The 23,144-nt window shown below is 39.1% G+C and overlaps 1 protein-coding gene across 6 annotated transcripts in view; it reads right to left on the reverse strand.

The window, feature by feature from the left end:
- The window catches only part of LOC124116684 (sodium-dependent proline transporter-like), a 105,778-nt gene extending 85,993 nt beyond the window's left edge, over nt 1-19,785 (reverse strand). For all 6 annotated transcript variants that reach the window (XM_048395143.1, XM_048395142.1, XM_048395141.1 and 3 more), the window contains exon 1: nt 19,450-19,785. The gene's annotated coding sequence lies outside the window, so the exon portion shown is untranslated. The remainder of the gene's footprint in view (nt 1-19,449) is intronic.
- Nucleotides 19,786-23,144: the final 3,359 nt, after the last annotated feature.

Below are 23,144 nucleotides of genomic sequence, written 5' to 3' on the forward strand. Positions count from 1 at the left end.
TTACACTTGTAAACAATTTCCCTAGGCAGGATAAAATGGTTATTGGTCTATAGTTTTCTGGTTTGGAAACATCCCCCGTTTTCTTATAAATTTGTTTGATCATTCCCATTAACCAGGGTTCAGGCAAATGTCCTGTCTGTAAAATTAGATTAAATAGTTCGCAATACAATTTTAAAAGAATAGATTTGGTTGAAATAATATATTCATTTTCAATCATGTCTATACCTGATGCTTTCTTATTTTTATGTTTATTAATCATGTTAATTGCTTCTTATATTTCTTTAGTGTCAAAGCTTTTGTTGAGATCATTATCAATGTCGTTTGGCTGTGTTACAAAACAGTCACTTTCATCTGTAGCACTATTAATGTCTTTAAAGTAATTATAAAGTTCATCAAATGAGACATTCTTGGAGCTAGGGCCTGGTTTATCTTTAAAATATTTCCAAAAACCTTTCACATCGTGACAGGCCATATAAGAAAAAATGCCTTTCATAAAATGCACATGGTTTAAATACTTTTTCTTTAATACAGAGGTAATTAAGTGGTAGAGACAATGTTATTTTTGGGTTATGTTTATTTAGTTGGATAATGGGGATTAAGATTTGTTTACATTGATTACTTAGACACCCAAATTAAGTCATAGCTAACATGGCATTAAGATTAACATTATTTCAATGGAGATAATTATTGAATGTTTTGGTTTACGTGACAGAGTATTTATGGTTTAATATTTAGGTGATTTAGAACATTGCAATGATATTATATTTTGATATTTTATGTATTAAAGGGGCACTGATCTAAAGCAATTCCCCGGGACTGGTTGTTGCCTTTGTTATTGTTTTTTCCCCGTTAGTACCCGGATGATATAGCAGAAATCTAGACTAGTTCGCGACCTGTGCTGCGCAATTCGTAAGCGCATTTGTCACTTTTATTGATAGTATAAGGGTGTATGGTCACATTGATCAACAAAATGAAATACAGTTTTGGAAATAATAAGGAAATGTATAGGTATCTTTTTGGGTAGCATCGGTAATGGTGACGAAGTTTTGATAAGTCACTTGCTTGGTAATTGTGCGATTTTCGTTTACACTATTTTGACTTGCAAGACAAAGTAAATATTTCACCAGAGTATTGCTTCTTTAGCGTGTTTATATTTTTACAGTCAAAATGTGCAAAATTTTCACTGAGGAAAGTTATTAAACCCCTGAATATTCAGTTATTTTACAAATTGAGTGAAACATATGTCCATCTGTATCCATATGTCCAACGAATTCCAAACATTTTTATGTTTAATATCCTCACCAAGAGACTGAAAATGTTACGATGAAAAGTACATTTCTATATTGTTTGGCTTCTAATCCTACATAATAATGTATTGTGATGTTTTTAGGCCCTTTTGATCGTCTTAATCATTTTTAGTCAATCTGTTAAATAAATGAACAGATTTTTCGGTCATAATGACTGAAATATTTACACATTTTTCAAATTGACTGTAATATTTACACGCTTACAAAGGAAAAGACTTGTGAAAACAACGTCTATCACGTATCAAAGAATTTCCCAACCAATGCGTAGAGGAACAAAAATGAATCTGTTCATTGTACAGCAAATGAATAAAAACAAAGTGCAAATATCATAATTACAACCTACCAAATTTATGTGTATAATTTTAGGCAGCTTCCTTGTTCGAGGAATGTATCAGTGAATATCCACTCAAAGGAACAATATCCCACCCGTCTGCAGCTGTACTTATTCCATGTCACGTTTCTCTGTAACAATCAAATATTTTATAATATATATATCGTTTTGGGATATTATAACCCGTGTTCGTTTCTCAACTGATCACTTAGATTGTTTCAGGTGTTTCACATAGGTGTCAAGTCTCAAAGGTCGGCTGAGAAAGCCCACGTGACAACTATTTTCATAACGTCCATGGTTCCTAAAAAAATCCATTGAGTTTGATAACAATGAGCAATCAATCAACGTATTATCGGTAAACCCTTTGAACAAAGTATGTTGTTTTTACATCGGCACTTCACGCCATGATATAAGCGTATTCCCTTTGTTTTAGTAAACCTAGACCTGTAAACACTTTCTTTTGACATATCCACTGTGCAAGATAACAGTGATTAATCAATCAACGTATTTTCTGTTGATCCTTTGATGGCTAGGAATGATCCGCTAATTTACAAAAAAAGTAAATCAACTGATCATTCATCTCTTGCTGGGCTGCCACGTGCATATTACATAACACACATTTCACCTCACTTCAAACCTGGATTTAGATTGAATAATTACCCCAGACACAATAAATGCCAAATTGGAACCTTGGCAGGTAATCTGAGTGGTGCTACCACTAATTATACCTGTAATAAATTCATTATCTGAGCATCAAGTGAATGACGACAAATACACAAGTGTAGGGTTATACCAGAAAACGTGGATCACAAGGGAGAGGTAATCGTATTATCGACGCCATCCGAAATCCGAAAATTCTTTCACTGCATGGATATTTTTTTTTAATTGTTAAAATATAACCATCAGGGGTATTTCCAAATGACGACATCCGATGAGCTTCCATTGTTCTTTTTGTCTGTTTAGGCTGAAGAAATTTATTAACCTGCGCCCTTTGTTGAAATCTTTATAGATCACGGTTTACCAATCAGTGTTCAAAAATGCGTCAAACAAATATTGCTGTTTTTTTAGCCGTCCTTGCAGATGGTAGCCCAGTCTCTTGTTACGCTCAGTTGCATTGCATATCATCCGGGTACTGGCGGGGAAAAAACAATTACAAAGGCAAGAACCAGTCCCGGCAAATTGCTTTAGATCAGTGCCCCTTTAAAGTATATTTTATGAATAACTGCCATTAAAGGTTTTCTAACAGTTGTTTTTTTGTATATAGCATCATTACAAAACTTATGTACATATTTAATGCCCATGATAGTATATATAGATGTTCAGCCCAGTAGGACTGCCTGGTAAGATGACACAAGCTGTACTGGGTGTATTGCGCATGTAGTCAGGTGTGAACACATCGTGGTGCAGCAGGCACCTCCGTCCAGTGTGCAGGAGCACATTATCACACGGCCCCAGACAGTGACACGTGTGCAGGAGATAAGTACGCTGTGTCCCCTCATTAGCTGACACTCCGGCCATCCCAGCATCAGGAGGAACAGTGTGTCTGTGTGTATTCTGGTCCTGGGAGATAGCAAGTGTGACATGGGTATCGCCTGGCTCAGACTGCACTGTATTTCCAGGCATCTGCAATGGACACTGCTCTACTGGTAATTAGTGTTGTATCATTGCTCACATTCCTCTCATGGTCATCTCATTAATTTCATGTCCGCTATCAGCCTGCTGTGTGGTTTTCATCCTTCATTACACCTATACATTAGTACAAGATAACCAACAAGAGGCCAACCCATGGCTTGTCTGTACATTCAATAGAGGTTGCGGGGGATCTGTTATACCAGTATACTGGTGATCTTTGACTAGAAACAAGTATGCAGATCTCTGACTGGAAACAAGTATGCAGATCTCTGACTAGAAACAAGTATGCAGATCTCGGATCAGACACCAGTATGCAGATCTCTGACTAGAAACAAGTATGCAGATCTTGGATCAGACACAAGTATGCAGATCTCTGATCAGACACCAGTATGCAGATCTCTGATCAGACACCAGTATGCAGATCTCTGATCAGACACCAGTATGCAGATCTCTGATCAGACACCAGTATGCAGATCTCTGATCAGACACAAGTATGCAGATCTCGGATCAGACACAAGTATGCAGATCTCGGATCAGACACTTGTATGCAGATCTCTGACTAGGAACAAGTATGCAGATCTCGGATCAGACACACGTATGCAGATCTCGGATCAGACACAAGTATGCAGATCTCTGACTAGGAACAAGTATGCAAATCTCTGACTTATAAGGGACAAGTATGCAGATCTCTGGCTTGAAACAAATATGCAGGTCTCTGGTTAGAAACAAGTATGCAGATTTCTGACTAGGAACAAGTATGCAGATCTCTCACTAGGAACAAGTATGCAGATCTGTGACTAGGAATAAGTATGCAGATCTGTGACTAGGAATAAGTATGCAGATCCGTGAACAGACACAAGTGTGCATATCTGCGAACAGACACAAGTGTGCATATCTGCGAACAGACACAAGTGTGCAGATCTGCGAACAGACACAAGTGTGCAGATCTGCGAACAGACACAAGTGTGCAGATCTGCGAACAGACACAAGTGTGCAGATCTGCGAACAGACAAAAGTGTGCAGATCCGCGAACAGACACAAGTGTGCAGATCTGTGAACAGACACAAGTGTGCATATCTGCGAACAGACACAAGTGTGCATATCTGCGAACAGACACAAGTGTGCAGATCTGCGAACAGACACAAGTATGCAGATCTCTGACTAGGAACAAGTATGCAAATCTCTGACTTATAAGGGACAAGTATGCAGATCTCTGGCTTGAAACAAATATGCAGGTCTCTGGTTAGAAACAAGTATGCAGATTTCTGACTAGGAACAAGTATGCAGATCTCTGACTAGGAACAAGTATGCAGATCTGTGACTAGGAATAAGTATGCAGATCTGTGACTAGGAATAAGTATGCAGATCTGAGAACAGACACAAGTGTGCATATCTGCGAACAGACACAAGTGTGCATATCTGCGAACCGACACAAGTGTGCAGATCTGCAAACAGACACAAGTGTGCAGATCTGCGAACAGACACAAATGTGCAGATCTGCGAACAGACACAAATGTGCAGATCTGCGAACAGACACAAGTGTGCAGATCTGCGAACAGACACAAGTGTGCAGATCTGCGAACAGACACAAGTGTGCAGATCTGCGAACAGACAAAAGTGTGCAGATCCGCGAACAGACACAAGTGTGCAGATCTGTGAACAGACACAAGTGTGCAGATCCGTGAACAGACACAAGTGTGCAGATCCGTGAACAGACACAAGTGTGCAGATCCGTGAACAGACACAAGTGTGCAGATCTGTGAACAGACACAAGTGTGCAGATCTGTGAACAGACACAAGTGTGCAGATCTGCCAACAGACACAAGTGTGCAGATCTGCGAACAGACACAAGTGTGCAGATCTGCGAACAGACACAAGTGTGCAGATCTGTGAACAGACACAAGTGTGCAGATCTGTGAACAGACACAAGTACTGTAGATCATGTAGATTTCGGGTCTTACAAAAACTACAGAAGAGATTGCAGGTCTGGAATGTATCACAACAATCTGAATGAGACATTGCGCCAAACTGTACTTGGACAAACACAAAACATCAAACATGTTGAATGCCTAAACACAATACTGTATGTCGCTGTCTAGAAAGCAGCCCGCCCATAAGACGACCCCCTGTAAAAGACTTCAAACTCTATGCTAATTTATATACCCGGTCTATAAAGTAATCCAGAATGAAGCACAACACCATAGCATACACAATACCTATATTTGCAATAAAAATGTGTTTGTCTTCCGTTGTGTTTTTATACGAATTCAACAAGTATTATATGCAGAAACAAATGACATCATATCTCTTCAGCCAAATCAGGTAAACTAACAGGTGATAACGAATGATGGAACAGGTAAATTGTATTTCCTGCTCTGCTAGGCATTGTTTTATGCAGAGATTAAGATTACTATATTTTCTTGTAACATAAGCCTGAAACAGCAATCAGCTATTACAGGATTATGTTATCAGGAATATCATTTTCCAATATCGTGTTATTTTAGTTGCAGCTTTACTACATATATTTGAAATAATTATAAACCATAAGCGTAGCACTTTGGTAGAGCTGATTGCTATTGCCGGATATTTTTTATTTATGAAAACAATTTGACCATAACTGTCGAGGCTCTCAATCGCGTAAACTTTATGTTGACATATAACCATGATAACAGTCAAACTACAACAAATATAACTTTTAACAAGTCAAGGTATGGCCTTTATGATATATGTATTCATTCTCTGTCAACTAAAGTAAGTTTCAAGGTGTCAATAGCGGTAATTTTACCAAGGTTGCTGTAAATAACGGTGAGTTGCGCAACCTCCCAATCACTTGACACACGATTTCGTTGAAATTAATGTAAACAATAATGAATTAACTTTTGAATAAAATAGGTTACAAACATAAGTCCAGATGTACAATGAACATTTTCTATAACCAGACAGTGTAATTACATGACTTATTTGTGTATTTCAGTATGAACTCTTCCACCCTGTGTATAGGACGAAACCCCTTTGAAACCCCCCTAATTCTAGGTAAGAAAAACTTGCCTAATACATGGCATCATACAGTACATTCACTGACTCACAATGACTGAACGCCAAATGCATTGATTGCTCTACAAACGCCTAAAATATAGTGCTGGAGTGATTGATCCAATAATCGGTCAACTGATCGATCAGGAAGATCAAAACGATTAATGATCTGCTAAAAGGTATAACCAATTCTAGAGCATCATGTGAAATAAAAGAGAAAGTCAAGACAGCAGTACCCTGGTTTACTGGCCAGAACTTGGACAGTCCACATGAATTCGTAATTATACACAAATAAAAGTACCTAGCAATAATTATGAATTCCTGTGTCACAACCATGCCTATAGCACTAACAATGACTTGCCATAGAGCTAAACATCTCACAAAGCCCTGTTTGACGCTTCACTGGTCTCGCCTGTCTATACGATCCTTCGAAGAACAAGCATGAAATACTCTTATCCCCCCAATATGCCATGTTTTGTGCAATGCATTACCTCCTGTGAACTACGTTCACTGGACCTTTTTGTAAATGGCCTAATTGTAGCGCTAAAAAACTTATTACTGGTGTTGTTTTGCCATGCGCAGTTTATGATAGAATAGGTAACTGTATTTGTAATGAGTAAGGATGAGACATATGGACGAACAACTTCTTTATTACAATTAGGAGCAACGTTTCGGTGTAGGTTCTAACACCATTATCAAGCAATTGAAGTACAGACTATGGTTGACAAGAATATATACAGGATAGGAAGCAGTGTTTTAAACAGTTGAGTAGGTTTACGATCAGTTACACTATTGTATTTGTAATGAGTTGTGTTATTACTTAAACAATAATCAGAGAAGTAAGGGAGTTCCTACTTTACTGAGAGATCAATGAGAACAGGGGTCACCATGAGGTGTACTGAGAAGTACAGCACCAATCATCTGATGATCTGAGTAGTAGACTGGAGTCTGAATGCTAGAGCACTGGCAGGATCAGTAAGTCCAGTGTAGCTCAAAGACAGTGAGTTGGAGAGTGAATGAGTTGAGTCAGTTTTCACTCAGATCACAGTTGAAATCCCCAGTAACTAGGACATGTTCACATTCATGCTGCTTGGAGAGATCCTGAAGTTTCTGCATGAAGTTAGTGAATGTGACAACCGTGTCCATGACACTTTTGGATGAACATACACACAAGCAATGCAGAACTTGCCAACAAGAAAGGAAATGTATTCAATACTGCGAGATGACAATACATCACATAGCTGGAGACTGTTCTTGAAACTTGTTGAAACATACACAGCAACACCATGTGTTGTGTCTCCTGGATAGACTTGATATCCTGGCAGGTCTCTTTCACTGTAATCATAGATGTGTGTTTCTGTGAAACACAAAACATCAAGTACACCAACAAACTTATCCTTCTTCACATTTTTGAAATGAACACTGAGGGATCGAACATTCAAGTGACATTCACTTGCTCCGGAAACAAGCACTACCGCCATTTTCAGTCTAAGTCAAAGTCGTTGCCAGGGAAACTCAAAATATAATTTTTTTTTAAATCCCAAAGTATCAAAAGGCAACAGTTCACCACTAGACCTATCTATGTGCCAAGTTTGGTTAAGATATCTCTCATGGTTTTTGTGTTCTGCTCCAGAAACGAAATATGACGGATGGACGGACAGATGGAAGGATGGAAGGACGGACGGCACCCATTCCTATATTACCCTTCCACTTTGTGGATATATTGAACCTTTCACAAATGATCATTGAAACATGACACATTGATTATCACTGGATTGCCGGAAACACAATATGTATAGTATACTGTCGGGAAGTGATAGCTAACACTTCATGTGCCTGTCAAACTGCATTTAATCTCAGTGGTGTCATGTTGACTAATCACTATGCGAGTGTAGCAGGGCGTGGAGTCATCCCACAGATGACATCCTTACCTTGTCAGCTTGCTGACGGGGTTAACCTCTTTGATCGTGTGGTAACCTCTTTGGTCATGAGGACAAGGCGTCCGACCTCTGATGAGAAGGTCCGTGGTTCGAATCCCATCACGGGACTTGGAAATTTTATGGCCGCTATACGAGTCTATATATAGAAAGTTGTTGTTTACTTCTGCATATGAACAATTAAATGTGTCAGTTGTTTGTCAGTGTTAGTTACTTGATGTTTTCTGCCAGCACGCAATGCATCAACTTTAAAATGATTTAAATACAGATAATATATAATAAAAAGTATATATGCTATGATTCCCCAAAATGATGCTTAGAACAGTGCATCAAGTTATCAGCTAAAAATGTACCAGTGAATGTCAGTTTTGAGGGCAATAGATTATGAACTGTAGACTGTACTAACACAGACCAACACTTAAGCATGTTAAGGAATATTTCATGTATCGTGGTAATTCTTTAGGAAAAACCCAGCAAGTATATTTGCAAATGCAAATGTCCACTATAGTTGTAAATTATCAGGACCACCTCAGTAGTCTAGTGGTAGAGTGTCCATCCAGTGAGCGGAAGGTCCAGGGTTCGAACCCTGTCCATGCCATACCAAAATGAAATATCTTAAAAGAAGGTACTTGTTGTTACCTTGCCTGGCGCTCGGCATCAAGGGGCTAAAACAAGCTGATCAGCTCAGAGTCAGTATACTGTGTTTGAGTCGGATATTCATGTTAAACTGCAGCATGGTATCTCAGTTGGCTACCACAATAAAATGCCATTAGTCCCAACTAGAACAAGCAGCCACACAAGGTGCAAGCACATCACTTTAATAACGGCAATAATCTTGGATGCGACGTTAAACCCCATTTCACCTCGCCTCCCCTTAATTATCATGATAACTATGATTATGTATCATGCCAATAAGTATGGAAGCACACACCAGGACAAACTGTGTTGATGGCTAGAAACAGACCCATGTGACAGTTTACCTTTTGTAAGGCATCTTCTTAATTCCAGTTGACATGATAGAAGCAATGGTTTCAAAGTCAATTCAGGGGATGTTCTTTTCTGTCGGCACTATTCAGAGGGTGGTCTTATATGTCAGGACTATTCAGAGGGTGGTCTTATATGTCAGCACTATTGTATTCAGAGGGTGGTCTTTTATGTCAGCACTATTCAGGGGGTGGTCTTATATGTCAGCACTATTCAGTGGGTAGTCTTATATGTCAGCACTAGTGTATTCAGAGGGTGGTCTTATATGTCAGCACTAGTGTATTCAGAGGGTGGTCTTATATGTCAGCACTATTCAGGGGGTGGTCTTATATGTCAGCACTATTGTATTCAGAGGGTGGTCTTATATATGACAGCACTATTCAGATGGTGGACTTATATGTCAGCACTATTGTATTCAGAGGGTGGTCTTATATGTCAGCACTATTCAGAAGGTGGTCTTATATGACAGCACTATTGTATTCAGAGGGTGGTCTTATATATGACAGCACTATTCAGATGGTGGACTTATATGTCAGCACTATTGTATTAAGAGGGTGGTCTTATATGTCAGCACTATTCAGAAGGTGGTCTTATATGTCAGCACTATTGTATTCAGAGGGTGGTCTTATATATGTCAGCACTATTCAGATGGTGGACTTATATGTCAGCACTATTGTATTAAGAGGGTGGTCTTATATGTCAGCACTATTCAGAAGGTGGTCTTATATGACAGCACTATTGTATTAAGAGGGTGGTCTTATATGTCAGCACTATTGTATTAAGAGGGTGGTCTTATATGTCAGCACTATTCAGAAGGTAGTCTTATATGACAGCACTATTGTATTTAGAGGGTGGTCTTATATGTCAGCACTATTCAGGGGATGGTCTTATATGACAGCACTAGTGTGTTTAGAGGGGGGTCTTATATGTCAGCACTATTCAGAAGGTGGTCTTATATGACAGCACTATTGTATTTAGAGGGTGGTCTTATATGTCAGCACTATTCAGAGGATGGTCTTATATGTCTGCACTATTGTATTCAGAGGGGGGTCTTATATATGACAGCACTATTCAGAAGGTGGTCTTATATGACAGCACTATTGTATTAAGAGGGTGGTCTTATATGTCAGCACTATTCAGAGGATGGTCTTATATGACAGCACTATTGTATTCAGAGGGTGGTCTTATATATGTCAGCACTATTCAGAGGATGGTCTTATATGACAGCACTATTGTATTTAGAGGGTGGTCTTATATGTCAGCACTTAGTAATTCAAAGGGTGGTCTTATATGTCAGCACTATTGTTTTCAGAGGGTGTTCTTATATGACTGCAGTATTCAGAGGTTTTGGTTTGGTTTGTTGTTTAACGCCGCATTCAGCAATATTCCAGCTATATGACGGCGGTCTGCAAAAAATCAACTTTTGACCAATCAAGCATAGTCGCCTTTTATGACGAGCATGCGTTGCTGAAGACCTATTCTCTTCACGGGTGTTCCTATATGTCAGCACTATACACAGGGTGTTCCTATATGACAGCACTATACACAGGGTGTTCCTATATGACAGCACTATGCACAGGGTGTTCCTATATATGACAGCACTATACACAGGGTGTTCCTATATGACAGCACTATACACAGAGTGTTCCTATATGACAGCACTATACACAGGGTGGTCCTACATGACACCACTATACACAAGGTGTTCCCATATGACAGCGGTATACACAGGGTGTTCTTATATGACAGCACTATACACAGGGTGTTCCTATATGTTGACACTATACACAAGGTGTTCCTATATGACAGCACTATACACAAGGTGTTCCTACATGACAGCACTATACACAAGGTGTTCCTATATGACAGCACTATACACAAGGTGTTCCTATATGACAGCACTATACACAGGGTGTTCCTATATGACAGCACTATACACAAGGTGTTCCTACATGACAGCACTATACACAAAGTGTTCCTATACGTTGACACTATACACAAGGTGTTCCTATATGACAGCACTATACACAAGGTGTTCTGATATAACAGCACTATACACAGGGTGTTCCTATATGACAGCACTATACACAAGGTGTTCCTACATGACAGCACTATACACAGGGTGTTCCTTTATGACAGCACTATACACAAGGTGTTCCTACATGACAGCACTATACACAGGGTGTTCCTACGTGACAGCACTATACACAGGGTGTTCCTATATGTTGACACTAAACACAGGGTGTTCCTATATGACAGCACTATACACAGGGTGTTCCTACATGACACCACTATACACAAGGTGTTCCTATATGACAGCACTATACACAGGGTGTTCCTACATGACACCACTATACACAAGGTGTTCCTACATGACAAGCACTATGCAAAGGGTGTACCTATATGACAGCACTATACACAGGGTGTTCCTATATGACAGCACTATACACAAGGTGTTTCTATATGACAGCACTATACACAGGGTGTTCCTATATGACAGCACTATACACATGGTGTTCTTATATGACAGCACTATACACAGGGTGTTCCTATATGACACCACTATACACAAGGTGTTCCTATATGACGGCACTATACACAAGGTGTTCCTATATGACAGCACTATACACAGGGTGTTCCTATATGACACCACTATACACAAGGTGTTCCTATATGACAGCACTATACACAGGGTGTTCCTATATGACACCACTATACACAAGGTGTTCCTATATGTCAGCACTATACACAAGGTGTTCCTATATGACACCACTATACACAAGGTGTTCCTATATGACAGCACTATACACAGGGTGTTCCTATATGACAGCACTATACACAGGGTGTTCCTACATGACAGCACTATACACAGGGTGTTCCTATATGTTGACACTATACACAGGGTGTTCCTACATGACACCACTATCTATACACAGGGTGTTCCTACATGACAGCACTATACACATGGTGTTCCTATATGACAGTACTATACACAGGGTGTTCCTACATGACAGCACTATACACAGGGTGTTCCTACATGACAGCACTATACACAAGGTGTTCCTATATAACAGCACTATACACAAGGTGTTCCTACATGACAGCACTATACACAGGGTGTTCCTATATGACACCACTATACACAAGGTGTTCCTATATGACAGCACTATGCACAGGGTGCTCCTACATGACAGCACTATTCACAGGGTGTTCCTATATGTTGACACTATACACAAGGTGTTCCTATATGACAGCACTATACACAAGGTGTTCCTATATGACAGCACTATACACAGGGTGTTCCTATATGACAGCACTATACACAAGGTGTTCCTACATGACAGCACTATACACAAGGTGTTCCTATATGACAGCACTATACACAGGGTGTTCCTATATGACAGCACTATACACAAGGTGTTCCTACATGACAGCACTATACACAAGGTGTTCCTATATGACAGCACTATACACAGGGTGTTCCTATATGACAGCACTATACACAAGGTGTTCCTACATCACACCACTATACACAGGGTGTTCCTATATGACACCACTATACACAAGGTGTTCCTATATGACAGCACTATACACAGGGTGTTCCTACATGACAGCACTATACACAGGGTGTTCCTATATGTTGACACTATACACAAGGTGTTCCTACATGACAGCACTATACACAGGGTGTTCCTACATGACAGCACTATACACAAGGTGTTCCTATATGACAGCACTATACACAAGGTGTTCCTACATGACAGCACTATACACAGGGTGTTCCTACATGACAGCACTATACACAAGGTGTTCCTACATCACACCACTATACACAGGGTGTTCCTACATGACAGCACTATACACAAGGTGTTCCTACATCACACCACTATACACAGGGTGTTCCTATATGTTGACACTATACACAAGGTGTTCCTATATGTCAGCACTATACACAGGGTGTTCCTACATGACAGCACTATACACAAGGTGTTCCTATATGACAGCACTATACACAAGGTGTTCCTATATGACAGCACTATACACAGGGTGTTCCTATATGACACCACTATACACAAGGTGTTCCTATATGACAGCCCTATACACAAGGTGTTCCTATATGGCAGCACTATACACAAGGTGTTCCTACATGACAGCACTATACACAAGGTGTTCCTATATGACAGCACTATACACAGGGTGTTCCTATATGACAGCACTATACACATGGTGTTCTTATATGACACCACTATACACAGGGTGTTCTTATATGACACCACTATACACAAGGTGTTCCTATATGACAGCACTATGCAAAGGGTGTTCTTATATGACACCACTATACACAAGGTGTTTCTATATGACAGCACTATACACAAGGTGTTCCTATATGGCAGCACTATACACAAGGTGTTCCTATATGTCAGCACTATACACAGGGTGTTCCTATATGACAGCACTATACACAAGGTGTTCCTATATGGCAGCACTATACACAGGGTGTTCCTATATGACGGCACTATACACAAGGTGTTCCTATATGACAGCACTATACACAAGGTGTTCCTACATGACAGCACTATACACAAGGTGTTCCTACATGACAGCACTATACACAAGGTGTTCCTATATGACAGCACTATACACAGGGTGTTCCTATATGACAGCACTATACACATGGTGTTCTTATATGACACCACTATACACAGGGTGTTCTTATATGACACCACTATACACAAGGTGTTCCTATATGACAGCACTATGCAAAGGGTGTTCTTATATGACACCACTATACACAAGGTGTTTCTATATGACAGCACTATACACAAGGTGTTCCTATATGGCAGCACTATACACAAGGTGTTCCTATATGTCAGCACTATACACAGGGTGTTCCTATATGACAGCACTATACACAAGGTGTTCCTATATGGCAGCACTATACACAGGGTGTTCCTATATGACGGCACTATACACAAGGTGTTCCTATATGACAGCACTATACACAAGGTGTTCCTATATGTCAGCACTATACACAAGGTGTTCCTACATGACAGCACTATACACAAGGTGTTCCTATATGTCAGCACTATACACAAGGTGTTCCTATATGTCAGCACTATACACAGGGTGTTCCTATATGGCAGCACTATACACAGGGTGTTCCTATATGACAGCACTATACACAAGGTGTTCCTACATGACAGCACTATACACAAGGTGTTCCTATATGTCAGCACTATACACAAGGTGTTCCTATATGTCAGCACTATACACAGGGTGTTCCTATATGACGGCACTATACACAAGGTGTTCCTATATGACAGCACTATACACAAGGTGTTCCTATATGTCAGCACTATACACAAGGTGTTCCTATATGTCAGCACTATACACAGGGTGTTCCTATATGACGGCACTATACACAAGGTGTTCCTATATGACAGCACTATTGTATTCAAAGGATGGTCTAATATGAATGCAACTATTCAGGCTAATAAATGTTCAGTTTGGCTTGCATCCCCAGGGTTGCTGAAGTTGATTTGATTCCCCCAGATCATGAAATCATAATAGCTGAGCTGAGGGACATGTGGATACCTTCTTGATCATTTTCATAACACCATTAATATAGTAAACATGGCGAAGGGTTTTTTTTAGTTAGAGCTATTATGCAAATATTTTCCCCAAATAAAGGCTTTGTCCACAGTGTGGCCTCATGCATGTTGTGCACTTACCACTGCACAAAGGTAAAACATGCTGGAGTGTATGCTGTCGGAAGGTTAATGTTACCGACTACCATCAGGACCACTTCATTCAGTAGCACATCACATATTACTGGGAAACCTTTGGCAAACAGACATCAACAAAACGCCAAACGGCCACTTTAGCCACTATTCACTATAAATCTGCTTGGTCTAGTAAGCTCATCTAAAATAGTAAATATAATACTATATGCAAGACATAAATGGCATATGTAAATTCTGAAACTGATGCTTAGAGTCAAGTTAAGGCAAGTAATCTCACAGATTGAAACAGATGGTGTTCACAAAGATGGTAACAGGTCAATGTTTTCATATCCTAGTAGTTTCATATCCTAGTAGTTTGGTATCCAAGTAGTTTGGTATCCAAGTAGTTTGGTATCCAAGTAGTTTTGCATCCAAGTAGTTTCGTATCCTAGTAGTTTCGTATCCAAGTAGTTTCGTATCCAAGTAGTTTCGTATCCAAGTAGTTTCGTATTCTAGTAGTTGCGTATTCCAGAAGTTTTGTATCCTAGTAGTTTCGTATCCAAGTAGTTTTGTATCCTAGTAGTTTTGTATCCTAGTAGTTTTGTATACAAGTAGTTTCGTATCCTAATAGTTTTGTATCCTAGTAGTTTTGTATCCATGTAGTTTCGTATCCTAGTAGTTTGGTATCCAAGTAGTTTCGTATCCAAGTAGTTTAGCATCCAAGTAGTTTCGGATCCAAGTAGTTTCGGATCCAAGTAATTTTCGTATCCTAGTAGTTTCGTATCCTAGTAGTTTCGTATCCTAGTAGTTTTGTATCCTAGTAGTTTTGTATCCAAGTAGTTTTGTATCCTAGTAGTTTCGTATCCTAGTAGTTTCGTATCCTAGTAGTTTTGTATCCAAGTAGTTTTGTATCCTAGTAGTTTCGTATCCTAGTAGTTTCGTATCCTAGTAGTTTCGTATCCAAGTAGTTTTGTATCCTAGAAGTTTCATATCCTAGTAGCTTTGTATCCTAGTAGTTTCGTATCCTAGTAGTTGCGTATTACAGAAGTTTTGTATCCTAGTAGTTTTGCATCCAAGTAGTTTTGTATCCTAGTAGTTTTGCATCCAAGTAGTTTTGTATCCAAATAGTTTCGTATCCAAGTAGTTTTGTATCCTAGTCGTTTCGTATCCTAGTAGTTTTGTATCCTGGTAGTTTCATATCCTAGTAGTTTCGTATCCTAGTAGTTTCGTATCCACGTAGTTAGGTATCAAGTAGTTTCATATCCAAGTAGTTTTGTATCCAAGTAGTTTTGTATCCTAGTAATTTTGCATCCAAGTAGTTTCATATCCTAGTACGTTTGTATCCTAGTAGTTTCGTATCCTAGTAGTTGCGTATTCCAGAAGTTTTGTATCCAAGTAGTTTTGTATCCTAGTAGTTTTGCATCCAAGTAGTTTCATATCCTAGTAGTTTCGTATCCTCGTAGTTTTGTTTTCAGTAGTTTTGCATCCAAGTAGTTTTGCATCCTAGTAGTTTTGCATCCAAGTAGTTTCGTATCCTAGTAGTTTTGTATCCTAGTAGTTTCGTATCCTAGTAGTTTTGTATCCTAGTAGTTTCATATCCTAGTAGTTTCGTATTCTAGTAGTTGCGTATTCCAGAAGTTTTGTATCCTAGTTGTTTCGTATCCAAGTAGTTTCGTATCCAAGTAGTTTCGTATTCTAGTAGTTGCGTATTCCAGAAGTTTTGTATCCTAGTAGTTTCGTATCCAAGTAGTTTTGTATCCTAGTAGTTTTGTATCCTAGTAGTTTTGTATACAAGTAGTTTCGTATCCTAATAGTTTTGTATCCTAGTAGTTTTGTATCCATGTAGTTTTGTATTCTTGCAGTTGCGTGTTCCAGAAGTTTTGTATCCTAGTAGTTTTGTATCCTAGTAGTTTTGCATCCTAGTTGTTTCGTATCCAAGTAGTTTTGTATCTAAGTAGTTTTGTATCCTAGTAGTTTTGTATCCTAGTAGTTTTGTATCCTAGTAGTTTCGTATTCTAGTAGTTGCGTATTCCAGAAATTTTGTATCCATGTAGTTTCGTATCCCTTAGTGCCTTCAGTTACCAGGTTGTTTATCATAGGGCTTTTTCCAAGGACAGCAGTTTTTGTCAGCACTTGACAATGAGATTAGGTGAATTTGTAGGAAACCATCAAATCGTAGACACAATTTACAGTGAATTCATAGAAAAACAGTGAGTGAAATTGTAGACACATTTTTCTATATTGAAATTGAATGATAATAATCATATTTGAAAAATGGAAATAGCAGTAAATTAGATGATGAAAAACGACAGGCAAAATATAATATTCCACCAAGGAGGGGATTCCACTTAGTGGAGGTTAAGACGGGGTCCCAGTGTTTGTCCCACTGCAGTTTGGACGATCATGAAGTTTGGGTCGATTACCCAGTCTGCCTGCTTCTGCCTCAGATTTATTAAAACATGTCTTATTCTGTCTGCTCATCCATTTGATTACCATATCCAGAACTGATGTCACCTTAGTATCAACACTGAATACAGATGTTTACCCCGGGGCAGCTGACGTCTTATTACCCAAACAGTGTTCTGACGGGACCCGTTCTGACTTGACCCGTAATGGGATGTCCTCAGATCTTTGTTTAGCGATAACGAGAACTAAGATCTGATTTTAATGAGATTGCAGATTGCTAATTGTTATTTTAATTATGTCAAGATCAAATGTTTCACACATTGAACGATGTCTACAATGCTGTTATTTTTGTAGGATTAACAGAAATAGCAGACACAGTGTATGTATAATGCCATAATAACGGCTGAGAATCACAAGATAGATAAATGCAGAAAACCTATCAGCCAGTGAAAACAGTTGTTACTGCTGTGCTGGTAGCTTTAGGCCACACCCCCAAATAGGTTTGTTTTGATAGCCGATTACGAAGCACTTTCACTTGGACATTTAAATAAATGACTAAATGTATACCATGGTATACAGGAACATTTATATTCACAACAAAATTGCAAACATTTTTTTTCACATTACTTGCCCTTAAAATACAAAATATGGTAAGTAGTAGTATTTATTTTGCAGGATCCTCTGTAAGTACTCTTAGAGAAATTAACAATCCTGGGAGTATATCCCAGCTGAGAATGACAAGACGATCCTTCAGTAAGTGGTGAGCGCAGTTGGGGGTTATCGAACTCTTGTCTTGATAATGCATCACATGTTTATTGTCATTTATTTTTTTAAAGATTTGAGATACATTTGCCACAAAACAAATTCAATGTGTACATACGCAATAAATCAAATTGAAGTCCCATTTATTTGTTTTGTCTACGACTCCATCTTGAATTGTGTCTACATGTTGGAAGTTGTCTATGAATCATGATGAATTTTCCATGGCTACGAGTTCACCTACAGCTGAGTGACATTCAATGTCAGCCTGTTCAGTTCAGCACCATACCCATTCTCATGGGTTTCACCAGTAAGTGGTAAACAACGAAGACCACCATCATTTTGGGCTTTCCTCCCACATCAAGCTGACACGCTGTGATATAACGGAAATACTGTTCAAAGCAGCCTTAAACCTAACTCACTCACTCACTAGTTAGTGTTTTAGCAGTAGAATATGCCAAGGTTCCTATAATCATGATAATAGTAAACCTAAACATTACCAATATTAGGAACAGTGCCTAGCATGTCTATGTTAAAGACCTAAAGTACTTGTTTATGTAGCAATATCCGCAAAATTGTAAGGCACAAATATAGATGATGCTATACAAACAATCAGGGTAGTGAAACCACCGGAATATATTCATGTAATCTGGATGTAATGCATGATGTTTTATAAAACAACCAGCATACGGAATTACACAGAGCCAGAAAGACAACTTTAAGCATATATCAGTACACTAGTATTGTTACTGTTTCATCTGACAGGTCTGAAAGCCTACGTTTTATTATCATCTACTAGTTTCCACCTTTCTGTCAAAATGTATCAGTTTAATATTGCATCTAAATAGTCATTATCATGATTTTGACATATCCAGTTAAAACTAAATTCTGTAGAACTCCACTGTTAGTGAAAAGAATATAATGATAGAAAGGAAGAGAAAGATAAAGCTTCATTGTTTTCCCTTGGCAGTAGTTGCTGTATGCTAGCGTGTACCATCTGAAGGCAGTACAAAAGAAGTGTGAACTTTGCCTGGGAATATCAAGGCGTTATAGTGACATAAATAAACCATCAGTCATTTACAAATGCACTCGTAATGTAGCTGTGGTCTAAATGCAACACAAGCGTTTCCATCCGTGTTGAAGCTACGTCCAACAACGACGGCAGGCGGCCACACGCTGCCATCACCAGCTTTAGTGGAATAGTCTATAATGGCTTCAACAATTGATTTTCACAGCCTTTCATGTGCTGTGTAGTGGGTATTGCGAACTAAACAATGAAATGTCCCCACACGTTCAACATACAACTCACAGTGAACTAACGAGTGTTGATGTCTTACCGTACGATAACGCCAGTCTCTTTGAGATCTCTGTGATAAAATCCACTAGGCTATCCCCACGTCAACAGTGACAGCATATCCTGCTATTAGTTCCTCGGAAATGTAGATAAACAAGTAAGCCTAGAGACCCTTCAGACAAAGACGTTCCTGGTAGTTTGAACAACACGTTTCATGGTACAGTTGGCAGTGAAATGTGCAGTTACATTCTGATGTTATGCACTCCGAGTAAAAGCGACTATCTGTCAGTTGTGTGGTGCATGAAGGGGTGTCAAATGCCACATGCAACACTCTCCCCAGAACACAACAAATCAAAACCCGGAAGTGACCTCCTGTACTGTTAGCCGCACAACTGAGCGCTGCACTCGGCGTGAGCATCTAGGCCTACTAGCAACGGGATCTCTCGATCCCTGACAAGCTGTTACCGAGAGGGGACGGTTACGCATATTGAAATATTGTTCCAGAAACAAAAGCATTCATAATGCATATTGCTTATTGCATGTACCTAGATGAAACAGAAGCAGAGCTTTGTTAGTTTTTAAAAAACTTGCCTTTAGAATGGGGTTTGGGCTAGGTAAGCGTGTTTATTGTTTATTGTGCCACAATCAGCAATCAGCAATATACCAGCTAAATGACTGCGTTTAGTGAATAATCAAAGTCTGGACCACGCAGTCAAGTGATTGACATTATTATGAGCACCGATGGCCGCATCGATTTACGCAAATTGGATACGATGACATGCATCAACCACGTCAGCGAGCTTGACCACCCTGTCCCGTTAGTCGCCTCAAAATGACAAGCATGGATTGACCAACTCGAACGGTCCAGAGTGTACGTGTTATGAATGGTTTAGCTCAGGGTCACCTGTGACCGCAGAAACAATATTTCATCAAAGACCAACTTGTTTATGAGTTTTACTTGTTTATTTGTAAACAATATACACAATTCTGAAATTTAAGTATTTGTAAGAAAGGGAGAGAACATATGTATTTCTTTGACCGGGATATTTTATAACTTTAAAAGATATTGGAGATGACATGCGTTTTTATTGTGTGTGCATCAATTAAATTACTGTTTCAGTTGTATTAACATCAAAACACAACAAAACATAAGTGTTGATATATTTGACCACATCTCTCAATCCACACTGTATCGCAAATATACCAATATTTACGTCAAGCTCGCGGACTTGGTTGATGCATGTCATCGTATCCAAATTGCGTGGATGTCAATCACTGGATCGTCTGGTCCAGATTCGATTATTTACAGACCGCCGTCATATAGCTGGAATATTGCTGAGTGCGACGTTATACAATAAACAAACAAACAAACAGATCATAACCAGAGAGATTTAGCCGCCTCTAACGACAAACAAAAAAATGTGGCACGTGCTGGTGACTTGGTCCACCTCGGGTTTACATGCTTATATTAGGCAATATGTATATTTAGCAACCATACAAGGAGTGACCAATTAATGCCGACCTTCAACCAGAGCACACGAACGACGCTGTGGAGAGTTACTGACATACCCTTAACTTGTGGCATTGTTTCAGTGATCGCGCGGTTGACGTCACAGCGTTAAGTGTATGTACAGGGTATCTGTTCGTGCATCACGTTCTGTCCCTGCTCGCGTTTTGGCCCGCAGGAAATGTCATATTTCATATTTAAGGACATTTTGAAGTATCGCAATCAGTGTTTGAAACCAGAGACCACGCATATATCGGTATATGGTATCTGCTGAAATTCAGCAGAGTAAACTGAGAGCCTTTAGGGTCAGCACGTTTCAAAAACTGTAGGCCAAGTGAAAAAAACTGTAGGCCAAAACATTTTAGCTGAAGCACGGAGACATACTCTTGCAACGTCAGTGTTAGGATTCATTTACCAGTTTACAGCTTAAAATAAACTGCTGAAATTTAAAACTATCAGCCCGCGAATACATCTGTCGGATAAGAGTATTCAATGCATGGACATTTTACTTGTACCGATAGCGTCAGAGACCTCTTGGTCAAGTATCTGAAATACAAGGACAAAAGACTAAACTGTATAAAACGTTAACGCTCAATGGGCTCTGATCCATGAGTAATTCCCCGGGACGGGATATTGCCTTTGTTATGATTTTTTCCCCGTGGATACCTGTATGATATGCCTGATTTTCTCGTCTAGTTGGCGACCTATAATGCTCGACCAGAAAGCGCATTTGTCGCTTTTATTGATAGTATAAGGGCGTATCGTCTCATTGACCAACAAAAATGAAATAAAGTTTTGTGTTGGAAATAATAAGGAAATGTATAGGTATTTTCGGGGGTCGCACCATTAATGGCGACGACGTTTAGATGAACCACTTACTTGGCAATCAATTATTCAATTACCGGCTTATCCTTTGATAAAGTATGTTGTTTTTACATAGGCAGTTCACGCTCAGATTTATGTGCATTCCGTCTGCTTTAGTAAACCTACATATAGGAACCACTGCTTTTGACAAATCCATCGTTCAAGATAACAGTGATTAATCAATCAACGTATTATCGGTTAATCCTTTGATCGATATTTTTTGCTGATCATTCCTCTCTTGCTGCTCTGCCACGTGCATATTACTATATTTATAACCCTACCTTAGATTGAATAATTACCCCAGACGCAAGAAATGCCAAATGGGGACTGATTGCTACATACATCCCAGACAACCTCAGAGACAGGAAAACGTTAGCAAGATGGACTTAGGTTCAAATGAGGGTTTCATTGTGCAGTTTGCTGATCTGTCATAGTGTCAGTATAGATCCGATAGTCAAGGGTATACAAAAACATGCAATGACAAAACGGGGGTTCACTTACAGCCTCAAATTAATCCAGTGTTTATTTTTGCTATGATAGGTCTATTGACGTGACATTGCTACATGGCATGATTATACACATTAAGCTATGAAACAGTGAAATGGGATCCAAATCTTTCCCAGTCATCTTATCATCACACAATCAGAATCACAATCACACGCTTTCACTGCGGGGAGTCTATACTTTAATCAAACAATAACCAACAGGGATAGTTCCAAATAACGGCATCCGATGAACTTCTTTTTGTCCGTTTAGGTTGAAGAAATTAATTAACATGCGAAGTTTGTAGCTGATGTAGCTGTAAGTCTGAGAGGTGCTGCGGAGCAGGGTGGGACTGTGATGTGGCACATTTAATTGGGACGCCACTTGGCAAATGTGGTGGCAGCTGTGATTACACTTAATTGCCCCTTACCAACCAAAACCATTAGCCATTTACAGCATATTTTAATAAAAACAAACTTTGTTCTTTAAATATTCTGGGGTTTTCATATTGAATTCACCATATATATGAGTATACAATATTGGTATATTTAATTTGCCTTCATGAACTATGACTTAAAGATATGCCGAAAAAGTAAGAAATTTTTCACACTTTAGATTACCTAAATCAACATAAATAGTCTACTGTGATAAAACAAAATTGGCTTTACAGATGTAGTGTTAGGTAAATGAATTCCAAAATGTTCATTTTTCATAATACAAATAGGTTGTGGGTGATGTTCACAATGAGATATACTAGAATTGCATTCCTCTATGGCGGCCAAATTGGATTGTTTTGGGTTGCTCCATATCTGAAAATATTTGGAATGTCATTACCTGCAACTGTGCCAAGTTTCATGCTTCCCACTTAAAGTGCAAGTATCATG

This window comes from Haliotis rufescens, unplaced genomic scaffold, assembly GCF_023055435.1.
Source record: "Haliotis rufescens isolate VD_foot unplaced genomic scaffold, xgHalRufe1.0.p SCAF_14, whole genome shotgun sequence".
NCBI lineage: Eukaryota > Metazoa > Mollusca > Gastropoda > Lepetellida > Haliotidae > Haliotis > Haliotis rufescens.